Here is a 15,967-nt window from a genome sequence, read left to right on the forward strand (position 1 = left end):
GAAAATTCTAACACAAAACACCATCTCTCTGACTGAGCCCACGGTCAGTTGTTGCAGTTATTTTGGTGTTACCAGTGTTTGTGCATGAAGCAGCTCACACATATATTTATTGTCTGACTCCTCTGGTAATTAGYGTGAGTAATCTCTATGTAGTAGAGCCATCTTTTCTAATAAATATCAATAAATAGGGCTGCACAGCATTCCACAAAACAACAATAGGATAGCAGATCCAAATACAGTTGTTTGAAAATAGTTCTTGGCTAAATAAGAAGTAAAGAAAAACACACCATGGATATAGCTTAATCCTCRAACACCTCACAACAGGCACACAAAGGACACTTCACAGCTAAACACAGAACAGCAAGCATTTAAAAAAAATGTCCAGTTTGGTTTATAATTGATTTTTTAAAAACCTACATTCTGTTTTGACTTCAGATATTTTGAGACCAGTTACACCGGGGGTGAAAAAAAAGTCATTTTTAGCAATTTATAACCACACAGCCACACTCTTTTTAAGAGCAGGCCCAAGGCTGTGTGCACAGATCTAACTGTGCTTTCTCCACACATACATTATGCAATGCAATGTGATAAATATGTAACCATGGAGGCACACACTGTATTGCAAACAGGACACAGAGCTCCTCGGTGACCTAGGAGAAGGCAGGCTACACCATGTTCTAGCTGTGATTCCCTTCCCCCATTTCTTTTTCATAATGGTCCAGTACTTGYTCTGCAGCCTTTTTATACCATCTCCTCTCTGAGGTATGTAAATAATTTAGTCAACAGCAATGCATTATGCAATTTATTTTCAGCCAACAGCACAGCCCTCGTTAGGTGCAATTCATGGGAAGAAGCAGTTAATTATGGTAATTCATCTGCAGACCTAGGTGAGCAATTTCACTGTTATTCTGCTATSCTACTTAATATGCATGTGCTGTGTAAGAGCAGTTAAATGGCAACTTTCAAGGCTGACATCCCAAACCCTGATTCCATAACAAGCTTTGAACCTGGGCTTAAGGCACAGCTACAGTAAAMAGGGCTTCTGGGAGGTGAAGGAGTCGATTTACACAAAACAACYTGCAAGCTCAGGGTTTAAGGTAGTCTAGTGAATAGACCTCTAYCAGATCCTAGAAATAATTCTATGCTATTGTATTGCACTATTTGTGGAATGGTATGCGATCATATAATTAGAGATCATATAGTACATTCACACAAAGAATACTTTAGGGCTTGCCAGGGAGGGGGGAGGGGARCTCTTTTAAAAAAGAAAATTATATTATCTGGAAATTCAGAGCTGATCTCAACAACTCATAAATGCTACCAGAGAGATTTTTCTTCACAAACTTTAGGGGAAAAAAAAATTTCGGGTCTGATTTCTGCCTGAGAAAGAAATAGTTCCAAATAAAACTAGCTGAGGTTTGGAGTCATTAAGATATCAAAAGCCTAAATAAACTATTTAGGAAAATACACTGAGATATGTGCAAATAGTAAAAAAAAAAATAATTTCTAAACTGCAGCTCTATGAATGCAATGACAGGAAGGCAAAGAGRGCATTTGGTTCAGAAGCAACACTGAAAGAAGTGCTGTGAACAGGTGTAGGAAGAATGCCATGGGTTTGGTGGCCAAATGTGAGGACAGAGCGAAGGGCAGGTCCCAGGGAGGGTGGCAGCTTCCTGGAAAAGGCTGCTCAAGCACAACCAATTTAACCCCAGCGTTCAGGGCAAGGCTCCAAGCTCTCCTCCTGCTGATCCTGTCCAGAGGCCATCCCGACTGTCGTCCCTGTGTCCTTCTCTTGGGGTGAGAACCTGACCCAGCCTGGACACCCCAGCACATACCCCAGGCAGCTCAGAGAGGAGAGCCCTTGATCTTGGGGTGCTCTCGGCTGCACCTCACCTCCACCCTTGTGCAGCCTGCCTGCACACTTCACAATCCGGCTGCTTGCTAAATGACCCAGCTTGCGTAACTTTGGAGAGCACACAGCTACCGAAGGGCAGGCTCCTGCCAAATCCCTGCCCTCCCCCGGGAAGCACATTAAATCCTGCAGAAATCACTGAAGCTCCCATAGCTTTGGAGAACAGGCGCCCAGCTCAAACAGGTCTGTAAGCTCAGCGCTGGTCTCTAACCGCAAACCAAGCCTGGAAACCTGAAAACCCCTCCTTGATTGAAAGATTAAAGGTGCAAAAACTTAGAGAGCCACTGCTTTAATGACAGAAGGCACAGAATTTTAACATGAGGTCTTGAAGGTCTCAGTGAAGCACAGGTCCGAGAAGCACAGTCAGACARACAGTTTTAATTTAACTTTACGCGCTTTTATACAGCCACAGGACTAAAACATTAGTGATCTCTAGKTTGTTTATGACTGACTACATATGCTATGATCTGCTCTGCCAAAACTCATAGCTAAAACAAAAACCAGTGTTCAAATGGCACAAAACWTCATAAACCAAATAAACTACACATTGCAAATATTTGAGGTTCCAAGCAAAGGCCACTTYCATAAATTCCAACATTTAAACTGGCAACAAAACATTTCAGACACTGAAACAAATGATTGGCTAAAAAAACCCCATCATCTTCATCAAATAGTTCATTTTTCTGTTCTCCTGGAACATGCAGGGCACTCAAATTATAACTGAGCAAATATACACATCCCTTCCTATTTAAAACAAAACAAAATTGGAAACATTAAATTTAAATCTTTCTGCTTAACCCAGGACTAGAAAACTGTCAGTGCTGAAAATTAGTTTCACAGAGCCTTAATGCATCTSAAAATGGCTTATTTGCTACACATGACAAGCAAATTCCGAAATAAAAGGAAACCCTTTCCCTCAACATGCACACTAATATTTTTYTTTCCTGAAGGTTGGATTACTTCCAGAGAACCTGAATTGACTTCAATGGAGCAATAATRTATTTCTCAGGAAGAACATGTAAACTGTCTCAGATCACAAGAAAATGGTTCAACCAAGAAAGGGCTTCACTCAGCTCTTTTAAATATACCCAAGAATCATGCTCAAAAGTGGTATTTTTTTWWAAAYAATTAGGGCTTGACTACATCAACAGCTGTATCAGCTGATACATGGACATATATTACACTAAACAGGAATGAGACTTTCTGGAGTCATTCCAAAAAACATGTGAGCGTACTGTAAATTCCCACTTTTAACTTCCAGTCATGCTGCCATTGTGTGCAAATACATTTTTGCAAAGTTTAAGGATTTACTAAAGCGTTAGCAGGACTTTCTTTTCAAATTAACCAGAGGATACTTTTCAAAGTGTGATATAGCGAAAAAAAGAAAAGTCACCATACGGAGGTATGGTTTATAAAAGCAAAACCCAAATGTATACAAATTTAAGTACTACTCCCAAACTGAAGAGACTCCCCAGAATTAAAACACTCCCTAAAATCTCATTTTTTTCAGCAGATGAAAAATGTCCAAACAACATATAAAATAAGATAATTTAACAGCAAATGTCTGTTCATCACTGTCACAAGCACAGCTGTGACAGCCAGAACCAGGATGTGCTTTCGGAGACACCTAAACCGACAGGGAAAACATTCACCAGAAATCAATGTCCTCAGACCAGGGAAACACCACTGGCTCCCAGTAAAAGGCATAAAAAAAGATTTTCATAAAAGCTTGTAAATCAGTTTATAGTTAAACTTATAAACAAAAATCATTTAGGAAGTTATAAAGGAAGACTCAGCCAAATGAAATTGCAAGCACATGACAAAGATTTATGTCTATTTTCTGTATGGCTGGAGTGAAGCAGCAGGGACAAGTCTGTATGCACAGACTGGCTGAGGCATCAGCCAGCCCACTGCACTCTGAAGGTTCTGTCTGATAGCAAAGCTGAGATAAGAAGTTCACAGCCCACCCTCACCTAACCTAGACATGTTTGCTCCCATGGTTCAGCCATGGTTCAGTGGCATGGTAACAACAGCAGTGTTTTGGAGTCAGGCTGTAAACTGGTGCAGCAAAACTACCTGGATTTGAATCCCCTCCTGCCACAAAACAGCTGTTGGGTTTAACACGTCCTTCCAGAGACGATGTTTTTAGGACCGATAAACCCGTACCAACACAGCAGAGGACTCAATATACCACACTAGAGGACAGAAACTTCTGTGCCAGTGCTCCATCAAGGASAAGGTCAGCTTGAGGGTTCCACCACTCTCTGTCACCTCTACYGCTGGGACAAGTGGCTGCTTGTGTAGCTGTTCTCCAAAACCCATTCCTGAAGTCGTCCCGCCAAGAAAGTTCAGCCTTTCCTCACTCCCAAAACGCTGCAAGGGTCCAGGAAAAGTGCAGGCAATCTTAAAACTTCACATAAGGTTGCATTTCCTCAATACTAAGGACACAAACATGCCTAACTTTATGAACCAAGTAGCCTGATTTCAACATGTCCTGGCACTAGTAGGAAATATTTCCAGTGTGAAGGACTACGTTTAGTCCAACACGAAAAAAAACTAAAAGACACATGCAAAAACCTGTAAGTAAAAATGGAAGATTGCTTAAAAATCCAAGTAAGCAGAGAACAAAAGCGACTTTACTGCGACACAGCCTTTCACCAGAAGATCTCAGGGCACTGAACTGGTCTGAAAAAGCTCCTGTTAAGTATTAAATCACTGGTGCATGGGCAAATTTGTTAATCCATTTGCTAAGGTCACACAGTGGCAGAAATAACAGATAATCCTGACACCAGCTTTCTGTCCTAATCATTATGTGGACAGAAAATCTTCAGTATGTAAACGAAAAATAAAATAAACACAGTTATCTGTTACATCCACGTATATTATGGCAACTCAGAAAAGCGAAATTGTAGGGATGGGGGGTGGAGATGTGTCTCTGGGTGGGTGTCACACAGAGCTAGACAGGCCTATGGAAACATACAGAGAGAATTTATAACCAGAAAGTAATTCCATAATTCCTCCATCAAGCAGTCCCTATGAAAGGACCATGTAAACAAACTTGACTCATGCTCAACAAAAACGTCTGAAAACCTTGAGCAGTAACCCACAGAATATATTCCACTGCTGTATTACACCCGCATTAGGATRCCAAAAGTTTGCCATTTCATTCTGCATTGAAATTAAAGCAGTGTTTTATAGATTTCCTGCAAGCCACCCAAACTGAGGATGTTTTCTAATACCAGAGAGCAGATGGACACACAGCTGACACTGTCGACACGCAGTCAAGATTGCTACGAGAATTTCTACCAGCTTGAAAGTTTCTACCACCTTTTGTGCAGTTAGATATGAAAGCATCTTGGTAATACCTACTGGGGAGCTCTGATAATTCAAGATCATTTTCGTGAACAGTCCTGTAGAGGTATAAAACACACTGCAAGCACCAGTTTCCAAAGAGGAAAAAGCAAGACTACAAGCTGATAAAAAACAAACAAAACAAAACAAACAAATAAAAAAATCCCACACAACCACACTTATTCTACAAATTAAAAATACTGGACCAGACAATGAGCTACTCTGGCATTGTTAAGATGTACTAAAAACAACAACATAATAAAAATCACTGTAGGCAGGGAAGACTAATCTCTCTGCTCTTCCTTAAGCAAAACTCACAGCAATTTCAATGGAATTCTCCCCCAGATACGGCTGGATGACTACATCCACAGCCTACACGTGCCAAGTCTGCTCCTGCAGCCAGTCTCTACTGCATCCATCTTAGTTACACTACACATATCCCGATTACAGGGATTTATAAACAGCATAAATAATGTGGAGGTGATCCACAAAACTCTGACTTCAGCAGAGATGAGGTTCACTATTATCGTCCCAAGTGTCAACAGCTTTGTGGTATGGGACTTACACCTGGAAGACTTTAAAGCAAAAATCTTTTACTGACTTTCTCAAAAGCACATCTTGCATTCTGTCTGTCTCAAGCACATCCACTTCAGAGCCAAAACACARGCCTGCTATCCACAGGTTTTTCTGGGTAGAAAGGTAGGAGAGAGTTTATGGTCCATTAAGTCACTTGCATTTATTTTCTTAGGTTCCGGACAAGGAGACACCAAATAAAAATGGTGCTTAGATATCAAGCAAAAGAGTATTTTTATCATGCAGTTTCTAGATGTGAACTCTCTTTAAAGACAAATCTTTCAACTCTGAAGTCGCAATTCCACACAGGACAAAGGCGCCTGTGCGCACGTCCCAGCTCGCAGCCTCAAAGCCGTGTTTGTTCACCCAGAACAATGGGGCATGTGACTTGTCAACACTACCCACAATAAAAACAATAAGATAAGGCTGCCACTGATTTCACGATGACTGACTTTGTTTTTGCTAATTTTAAGTCACAGTGTCAATAAAAACTTCTTGCAGAAAACCCCTTATTTTAAAAAGCCCAAAGCCAACCCCACCTCGCRCCAAGGTTTCCACTCCAACTTCCTCAGCTTTTTGTCTGTACTAAATGCTCACACCAACTCCCTCCAAATCCTCCCTCTGACTTCATCAAGAGTTGGATCAATGTTTTATGCCTAGAGCCAAGATTATTTTTATCAAATAAAAGCACTGCCAAAATTTGTCCTCTGCATTTCCTGCCCTGCGTGCCCATCCCAGCCACCCATGTGCCGCAGGCAGGCCCCTTGCTCACCTCCTGCTCTCTGCCAGTGGCACACGCAGGGAAATGAGACTTCCCCAGCAGCCCAGCAGGTTTTGCTCTGCCACTGACTCAGGCTACATCATCCAGACCCATTCAACCCCTCTGCTTCAAGAGGGCTACCCAGGACCGAGTCCTACATACAAGCTTGACTAACATTAGGAGAAAGGGGAAGAAAGCAGAGAAAATCCAGAGAACAGAAACAAAAAGGCACCAATTTGATTTAACGGACCGACAAAAGAACAGATGGGGAGAATGCAAAAAAAAGTCCAAAACAATGAAAAGGAGAGAGAAAGCCCAGGAAAAAAAACCAAAAAAAAAAAAACAGGCAGGGAATGATTAGAAAAATCAAATAAAGCCTTAGGAAGAGGTAAGGATAAAATGATGCAAACTATCAGGATGGACACAAAAGGCTCCAGTACACCACACTGATTTGCGACTTTCCCGCTACAGCACGGACAAGGAAGCAGARCCAAGCTGAGAAGCCAGAGCCACCCTGACCCTTGGAAGGGGTTAATTTAGGCAAAAAAATAAGCAATACAATCTTGCACCACTTGTCTTTTCATCACACAGGGGGAGGCTAGGGGGGTTATTTTAATTACACAGAACAGCAGTAGTCCAACAGCACCAGATTAACAAATACTAGTAGGCAGCGACAGGCGCAAGGAAGTACACTGCAGTTTCAAACTTTCACCATTTWCAGGAACATTAACACAAATGAAATCTGACTAACCTGATCTCTGAATGTGTTTTTAAAACCTGAGCATTTCTTTCGTTTCACCTTGAAAACACTCCGTTCCGCAAGCAGGTAGTTATAGGCCACAGCTGGGAAAGTGGGAGGCACATTAAGCAGGCAAATTAATTTTCACATTTTCCAACRCCATCAATGGAGCTTTCTGGAGCTSTGCAGCAGTGTCCAACATACACAAGCCTTGCTGCTGGCACAACAGAGAATCTCAGCCTACGTAAGGGAYGCTCTCTTAGCCGGAGTCTGACACTGCGTTTCACATACCCTCCGAGCCTCGCGTATGAAGTCATCCATAGCGTCAAAGAGCGAGTCAAAACACATTGAGAGTGTTTTCCCTGGCTACCACTCYGAAAGTTTCCATCCCTTTATCTTTCGTGTATTTTTTTTTAAATTCTCACTAGCGTTTTTGTCCATACACCCAGGATCTCCAAAGTCCAGCTTTGTGCCCCAGCACATAAAAGCAGTAAGTATCTCACTAACATGGGATCCCAGCTGTGTTCCAGGCACTGGGACAAGAGGAGGCTGATGGGAAAATGGAGTTTGGCGCTTGCACAACCAGCCCACAGAACCTCACAGYGAGAGGGTTCATTTTTTAAGACAAAAGCAATGCCCATCTATTTTACCAGAAAATAATACATCTGAGAGAGCTCTGGCGCCCAGGCACCTCAACAGGATGATCCAATAGTCAAGGGGGATTTTTGTTTTAATAGAAGGGACTCTCAAAACTTAATTGCTAATGTATTTAATRTGTGTTACATGTACTGTAAGAAAGAATCTTACAAAGGACCTTGATGAACCAGGAATAACTAATCCATATCAAAATAACCTTGCACGTGTAGACAGTAGAAGGACCAACGAGCGTGAACTTTGCCACAGCAAGATAAACACATTGATATTCCTCACGTAATCAAAGGCCATTCACAATCTGCCCTGGAAGACATTCACAGAAATACAAAGCATTTTTCTTACAACTCAAACAACTCTGACAAATATTTACTAAAATGGCAAAAGCTGTAAAAAAAAAAAAAAAAAAAAAAAAAAAAAAAAAAAAAAAAAAAAAAAAAAAAAAAAAAAAAAAAAGAAAAATAAGTTGGTTTCTATTAATCAGCTACATTTAGATATCCGTTCCTGCTATCAGATCAAGCTCACCCAAACTGCTTAGTAGGCTGTTTCATTGTATTTGTGTTCACATTTTATCACAATTCAACATATTGAAGYTTCATATTGCTGACATTTTTCATCTTCCACAATGCTAGATACTTACAGTCTAAACAAGACACCAGATTGTGAAATTTAGCTGTGCATTCAAAATAAAGTGGAAAATCAGGTACCATGTCTGCATCAGCAAAACATTCATTGTTCAGCCAGTACAGAGCCCATTTCTATAAACTCCAGGTTTGTTGCACYAGCAATGGGAAACAGCTACACAAGGTATGCTTCTAGTGGAATTTATCTGATGTCAGCATTAATAGATGACAACACAGATTGACAACATTGTCCTTCATTTTCTTCCATCCACATTCGTGCTAACTTTGCTTTATAACTACATTAAAATTACTAAATCTGAACAAATGTAACCCCAAAGTAAATACATTACAGATTCACAAACATCATGGCAAAAAAAAAATCGTATTTTTACAAAGCACTTCCTAATTAAAATTTATGTCCATGAGTCTGCATTTAGGAACGTGTGCTTRTGTTGATATCCAAGCAAAAATTTTGGCACTAGAGAAGAATGTGGACATCCATACAAAAATTAGTGGTGATTCATTGTTTAACAGTTGTCTTCCCTTAACAGCACACTGCAGACTGAAGGACACGTTGCCAAACTGAGAGCACCAATACTTCCTTTAACCTAATATAGGACAAATAAATACACTTCAACAGCTTCTAAATCTTGAACGTCCTACTTTTTTGACCCAGATCTCTTGTTATTTCCCCCATAGGTCTATGCAATATCAAAACTATTTTTCCCCACAAATTTAGACATAACCTAAAAGAGGAAAAGTTCTCATGCTTACTGTGAGCTAGAGAGACCAGGAAGCAGGGGGGGAGGGTCAGACTCACTCTTCTCTGTTAAGATCAATCGGTATTTTAAGGTAAGATCCTCTCTCAGCTGCTGGAATTAATGGCAAAAACGCTCATTTGTCCAAGAGGATCATAAGTTAGACCAGTATCAATAAAAAAAATAAAAATAACTACATCTTTTTACTACTATTTTTACAAAGCAAAAATGTATTTGCAGAAGTCATRCTGACACTCGAGCATGAATCAGTCTGTCCAAAAACCACTAAAGAACTATGAAACTTGTTATTCCACTCCTCAGCCAGCCTGGGCAACTTATTCCAGGAAATCAAACTGTCTCCTCTTTGCCTGGTACTTTTAGGGAACCATCAGGGGGCCGAAATCCACCTCACATGTGCTCGCCATCCATAATTCCCTACTCAGTTTGCTGGYGATAGGTCACCCATGTGAAGAGCCTGAACTTTTAACATTGTTAATATCAAATGGATGCAACTTTTAGGACCAGTTCTATTTAGGGCTCTAGACCTTGACGATTTCTGTGGTTTTGGCACTGGGGACAGTATTTAGCACTACATTTTCACAAACAGTAAATATTTGACCCTTAACTCTTAACCTTGGAGAAATGCTCCAGGAATAGGCTGCAMAGGGATCTTYTCTGTAGTTCTCTGGTTGCCAYCAACAGGCACGTAGCCATGCACAGAGCAAAGTTTCCACTTCCACAGTCCCAATTCATAAAATCTACCATTGCCCTGATGTCAGTGGTGTAAAAGGGAGCTCTGCATGCAGCCAGAGAAGCGACTGAATAATTCTCCAAACCCACAACGGGTTAAAGGGAGCACCAGCATTACTGGAGGGACAGCTGCTCGCCTGTTCTGCCAGGCTGGCAAAACTATTGCCCTGCTGAAGGGGAAGGGAAGGTCTACAACTCACACCCCACCAGCTAAAATTCCCAGTAACAAGCCTCCAGGGATCCAAAATGACACCCAGMRTGTCTGCATATGGCACACGGTTGTWGGGAGCRTGTCTGTAACACACTGACATTGAACAGAGATGGAACTGAGCCTCAGATCATAAAACAAAAAAACCCACACAAGTGTTTCCTCTGGATGATTCTGATTTTTTACTGCTAGACATTACCAGTAAGCAAGATTGCTCCTTTGCAACATGGAGACTTCAGAATTACAACAATAAACACAAGTCAGAGCACACAACATAGCCTTTTACTAATACTGCTCCCAGGAACAGAAACTACACCCTCCCGGGAGTTTGCAGAAGCCGGCAAACCACACACAAGAGTTGATTTTTAGAAATGCTAAGCACACACAGAGACTGCCAACTTCACATGCAACTGAGGAGACTCAGCATCTTTGAAAATAAGACTATTAATATCTTACTTTACAGATGCAGATGCCAGCTTACACTTTTCTTAAGAGGAGTCATGCTTGCACCAAGCAGAACTACAGCACAAATTCAGGGGCCAGATCCCCACTGCCACCACACTGGAGACAAGTGGGATACACAGAGAACAGGAAGGGTCACAGGCAGGCACTGAACCACACAGCCAGGCTGACACCCAATCTGCTGCATTACTCATCCTCAAAAAATGACGTRTTGGGCTGATAGCATACCTAGGGATGTTGCTTCTGGCATTGCAGCCARCACATTCCCAATGACCTCAGTATCTCCATGTAGCACTGAGTTAGGCCACACACAATTACATTCAAAGTAAAAGGAGACTCTTTGAAGGATGTGACACGCACTGGCCACTTCCATAATGCTTCCCTTTATCGCTTCAGAGATTCTTTCTGTATGTTCTTCAGAAAGCTGCACCAATTCACCAGGCCTTTTGATTACTATTTTTACAGGTAAGGAAATGTGCTCAAAAGTCTTCCCTGCAATCAGCCCATTCAAGAAGCAGGTGAGCAAGGGTGAGCTCCAACACCACCAATTTTACTCCTTGACTAGTCAAGCCAGCAAAATCCTACACACCTGACCAGGGGGTGCATTTTCAATTTCAGTTACACAACCTCCAGTTCCAAMCTCTTGGAATGCCCACTTACTTCTTATCAAGGAAGAATTATTTTTAAGACTCCTTATCAATCTAAAAAGGCAATTCTAAAGGATATCACAGAACACAAAGTGGTAAAGTATTGAAGACCAAGGCTTCAGACTGTAAGCTGAGTTACGGTTCTGTAGATCCTTCAGAACCAAAGGAACTTTTAACTTGAGCTCAAACAAGCCWGTAAAGCTCTAGGGCATTTTGTATAAACAAGTTCAGCCTTGTTTTCATCATGAGAAGGAAGGAAAAGGCTTTCTCATCTTGGATTAGATACCACAAGACAGAACCCTAGGAAGTTCTCCCCAGTTTTCACACAAACTGGCAGTGATTTCCAGACCAGACTTCCAAACCTTTTCATTCATGCAATCAACTATCCCAAAGTGACAGCTATACTGCCTCATTTTCACTGCTTCTTACCTCCAGTTAGCTAATTCAATTTTGCAAAATTAAAAGAAAGCCAATATATTCCCCTACAATTTCATATCAAAAGATATTCCTTATTCCTCATTTCATTGTCACACTTTATCTCRGAGGAAACCAATTATGAGATGAATAAAGCGGTCTCCATCTASTCTGCTCGGGATCAGTGGATGAACCTTTTTCTACTAAAGTTACTCTTGTCATTAAGTTACGTTACAGAAATTAAGACCATCTAACTTYGTACTTCAGCACTTAAAAAAACAAGCACATTTTGGACAGGGGTAGCTAAATCAATAGCAGGAACRCAGAAATGGTTTCTTCATCACCTGTTAATTTGAAGCTTTTACATTAATGCAGCAATGCAACTCAAAAACAGAGGGGAGCTGTCAATCATAGCTCCTAATGGGAAGCTACTGACACTTCTTCACCTAACACAAACACTTAAATTTGTATTTAAAAATGAGCATGCAATGAGTATATTCTCAGAGCAGTTAGTTTTTGCAGGAACCAAACATGCATAATTACAGAGTGTGCACACACACACACACACTTTCACTTCTCTCCCAACCTGCAGCTACTTGCATGAGCTGATGTTTAGGGCATTAAACACAGGCATTATTACACCCTGAACTCTGGGTGCATGCATGTGCAAACACACACATGGTGAGGATGGCCAGCACACAGACCAATATCACACCACTCAATTTAAACAATGTAAATTGGATTGTGAATGAGTCATGCTTGGGTACGATACATTTCAGTGTCATAATATTGTTCTATCAACACAACACTGACCTGCAGCACACCCTGTCCTTGCCTTCCACTSCAAAGCAGAGAGCAGACCACTTCACCACCACCCCAACCAGGCTGGCAAGGGGCTAGAGCTGACACGAGGTTTGTGCCTGTCTCTCCTCTGCTTGCCAGCAGTGTCCTCACCAGCAAGGTGTCAGAATTCACACAGGCACCACGATCCTCAGCAGCTGTGGGACCGGGGGGACGGAAGAGACAGGCAAAGCAAGCAGAAATTGGGGGGGTGACTGTCACCTGGGACTCCCAATGAGCAGAGGAATTAGTGACAAAACGGTGTCACAACTACCTCAGCCTTCCCAAAACATTTAACAGTGCTMTGATGCCAAAATAGCACCAGTGTAAGGAGAGATTGACATCCTACTGCCCACCACTAATACAAAACACACCCAACTTCTGGGAGCAACYTCACAGACAGCTGCAGAGCTTATTCAGCCGAACGAGACCACTGATGTTCACAAAGTTGTGTGTTTTACAGGACTTCCTGACTTCTGCATGATTACATCCTTGTAGGATGTGGGTCTTTACTGCCACTACAAAACTTGTAACAGCAAACACGTTCTGACTCAAATGTGAAGTCCATGTTGAATTGAATTCCCAAACCAAAAATCATGTTAGGTAAAATTAACTCAGTTTGCTTTACATTATTCATATCTGTTCTTCCTAACTTAAAACTATTATCTGAAAACAACATTATCAGCAATTTTGGCCRTTTTCCCTAATCCATCCAGAGCCTCTTTATGCTTAGGGCTGTAGCACTTTTCAGCATTCAACATCTTTCATGATGGGAAAATGACTATGAAGTATTGCTGTTGGGTACTTAGCACTCATACCCTGCTTTGCAACTTCAAAGCATTACACAAACATCAATAATTACCATATATAGAGTAAAACTGAAAGAAGTATTCATATTAAAAAAGAAACTCACAGGAAAAGAAAACCTTAACTACCTGTTTGAAGGGGGAAAAAAGCTTAAGCAACAGAATCCCCTGTAATTATTGCGTTCTTTATGCTACACACACGCTTTATGGCTGTGCACATTCAAACAAACAAAAATCATAAACTCTTGCACAGTCTTAAAAATAAACTACAAAGGCCAAAAGCCAAATCYCAGCTCCTTTCATACATTTAAATTACATTTCCTTCTCCTTTCCTCGAGGAGTGAGAGCTAAGTGTTCTCCAGGTGTTCCCAATAAGTTTGGGAGGCAGGCCACCACGCTCCCAAGACAGTACCAGAAGACACAGTTCCCATGGAGAAAAATCCAACTTCCCCAAGAAAACTCAATACAGCAACAGTGTACCGGCTCAGGTGACCTTAGGTAAATAATACAAAATGTTACCATYCCATTAGACCTTAACCAAAAGCAAAGGGAAAAAAAAAAAAACCCAAACTCTAGAGAAAACCATAGAAAGTTTGTTGCGATTGATTACAGGGCACCACCGGCGCCCTAAGCACCAGCCCCTTTTTTTCAATGGATTAGGGAAAAAAAACCTTCACAGCTCATCCACAAACTCRTATCCACTTGCTTAAATTTAAGGACACATACAGGAGCTTGCAGGTTCAGTCCTCAGCTGGAATGTATAGAAAAAAGCTCTCTAACACACATGCCCAAAGGAAGGCCCCAAAGCCTCACACAGACCAGCTTTCGGGTTACTCRGAGCATGATGAGGGCACAAAACTGCCAAAAAACTCAGGTACGACCAAACCCCAAACACCAATTTTGCAAATGGTGCCCTCRCTGCCAAAGGAGCACAACTCACAACACGCAAAGGGGAGAGAACCACCAACAGCAAAGAACCTTGTTAATGCAYACAACGTGCTCAGACATTTATTTTAGTACCACAGGACAGCAAAGCGARTCAGACGAGCCCACAACACTCTTTTTTTTTACACAACAAAGACTTGTTTCTCCTGATCATGCCTCCCATGCCTTAACAATCAGGAAGGAATATGTTTTGTGATCCCCTCCCCCATAAATCAGTTAGGAATTTGATTTACACAGACAGGAAAACGAGGAAGTTGAGCACACTGGAGAGTAGTAAAAACTTCACCAGCAAACTTCACTTTCCTACACAGCGACCTACAAACCAAACTTTCCTCAGACTCACGTGTCATCTGCAGCAACCAGCCCCTGCCATAAGCACAAAGTTTTGCTGTTCTGGGGATAAAGACAAGCGAGGGAGAGACTTTTATTCTGTCAAGCTGCCTTAAAAGGAAATTCGGTGATGAAAGATTAGATTCACCTGGAACAACACGATAAATTTTAACCCTGTCGAGGCCACAACAATAACAAGCCACATATTTCAGGACTTAAATCCTCCACCAAGAAAACAAGTACACACTGCATCCACCGTGCGAGCCCGGCTAATTGATGCAACACACAATTTACACCAGGGTTTCGGACAGGGATAAGCCCTGGGAAAGAGAGACACTGTGGAATGGGAAAATAAAAGCTTATTTTTGAAGCGGGCCCGCTCCCTGCCACCGCGGGGTATTGCATGTTCCGCCCTGAAGTTCGCAGGGGAACTGATCAATAACTTGGCTCTGGGGGGGAAATGTGGAGAATGGCCCGGGGGAGTGGGGGTGTATCCCCGGACAGGGATGGGGGAGAACTCGGAGCAGTGGGGGAGGGGCAGGGCCTCCCCTCCCCCATCCCGACCCGGCCCTTCCCCCCTTCCCCTCCCCCCCCATAAGTAAATATGCGGGAAGGGGGGGAGGGGAAGCCGCTCTTCCACACAAATCGGGCTAAAAATAGGCCTCTCGCCATGGCTCCCGTGTGCCATTCGCTGCCGAGGCCGGTGTCCCCACCATCCCCCGCTCCATTAAACCTTTTAATTTTTTTTTTAATTAAAAAAAACGAAGGCGGGTGGGGGAGGGGAAGCCAGCGGCGCGGGGTGGGGGAGGGGAAGGGGTGAATATGTATGTGTGTATATATATATGTGTGCACACATATGCATACATACACATATTAATAAAAAAGGGGGGGGTCACAGAGGCGTTCTGGTCCCATCCCCCTCCCGCCTCCACCGACACAAACAGGGCGGCCGCCCCCAACCCCCATCCCCGGCCCCTGCCCGCCCCCGGGGCTCCGAGCCCCCCGCTTCTTACCTTGCGAGCGGCTGCTCCCCCCTTTCCCAGGGAATGGAGGCACGAGGAATTCACCCTGGATTGTCTCTCCTCCTCCCGTGTGTTTTATACCGCCGCGTGTATATACGCGCACATCCCTGCGTGTGTGAGTGTGTGTGTGTACACGCGTAGAGTTATCGATAATATATATATATATATATATATAT

The 15,967-nt window shown here is 42.4% G+C and overlaps 1 protein-coding gene across 4 annotated transcripts in view; it reads right to left on the reverse strand.

Moving 5' to 3' along the window:
- Positions 1-15,961, reverse strand: part of TBL1XR1 (TBL1X/Y related 1) — a 102,633-nt gene extending 86,672 nt beyond the window's left edge. For 3 of the 4 annotated variants that reach the window (XM_057385105.1, XM_057385104.1, XM_057385107.1), the window contains exon 1: positions 15,783-15,961. The gene's annotated coding sequence lies outside the window, so the exon portion shown is untranslated. Of the gene's footprint in view, positions 1-14,782; positions 14,829-15,782 lie in introns of those variants that run through there. The other variant, XM_057385108.1, reaches the window with a different exon arrangement.
- Positions 15,962-15,967: the final 6 nt, after the last annotated feature.

The sequence above is a fragment of the Malurus melanocephalus genome, unplaced genomic scaffold, assembly GCF_030028575.1.
Source record: "Malurus melanocephalus ecotype Western Australia unplaced genomic scaffold, MMel_1.1 scaffold_788, whole genome shotgun sequence".
NCBI lineage: Eukaryota > Metazoa > Chordata > Aves > Passeriformes > Maluridae > Malurus > Malurus melanocephalus.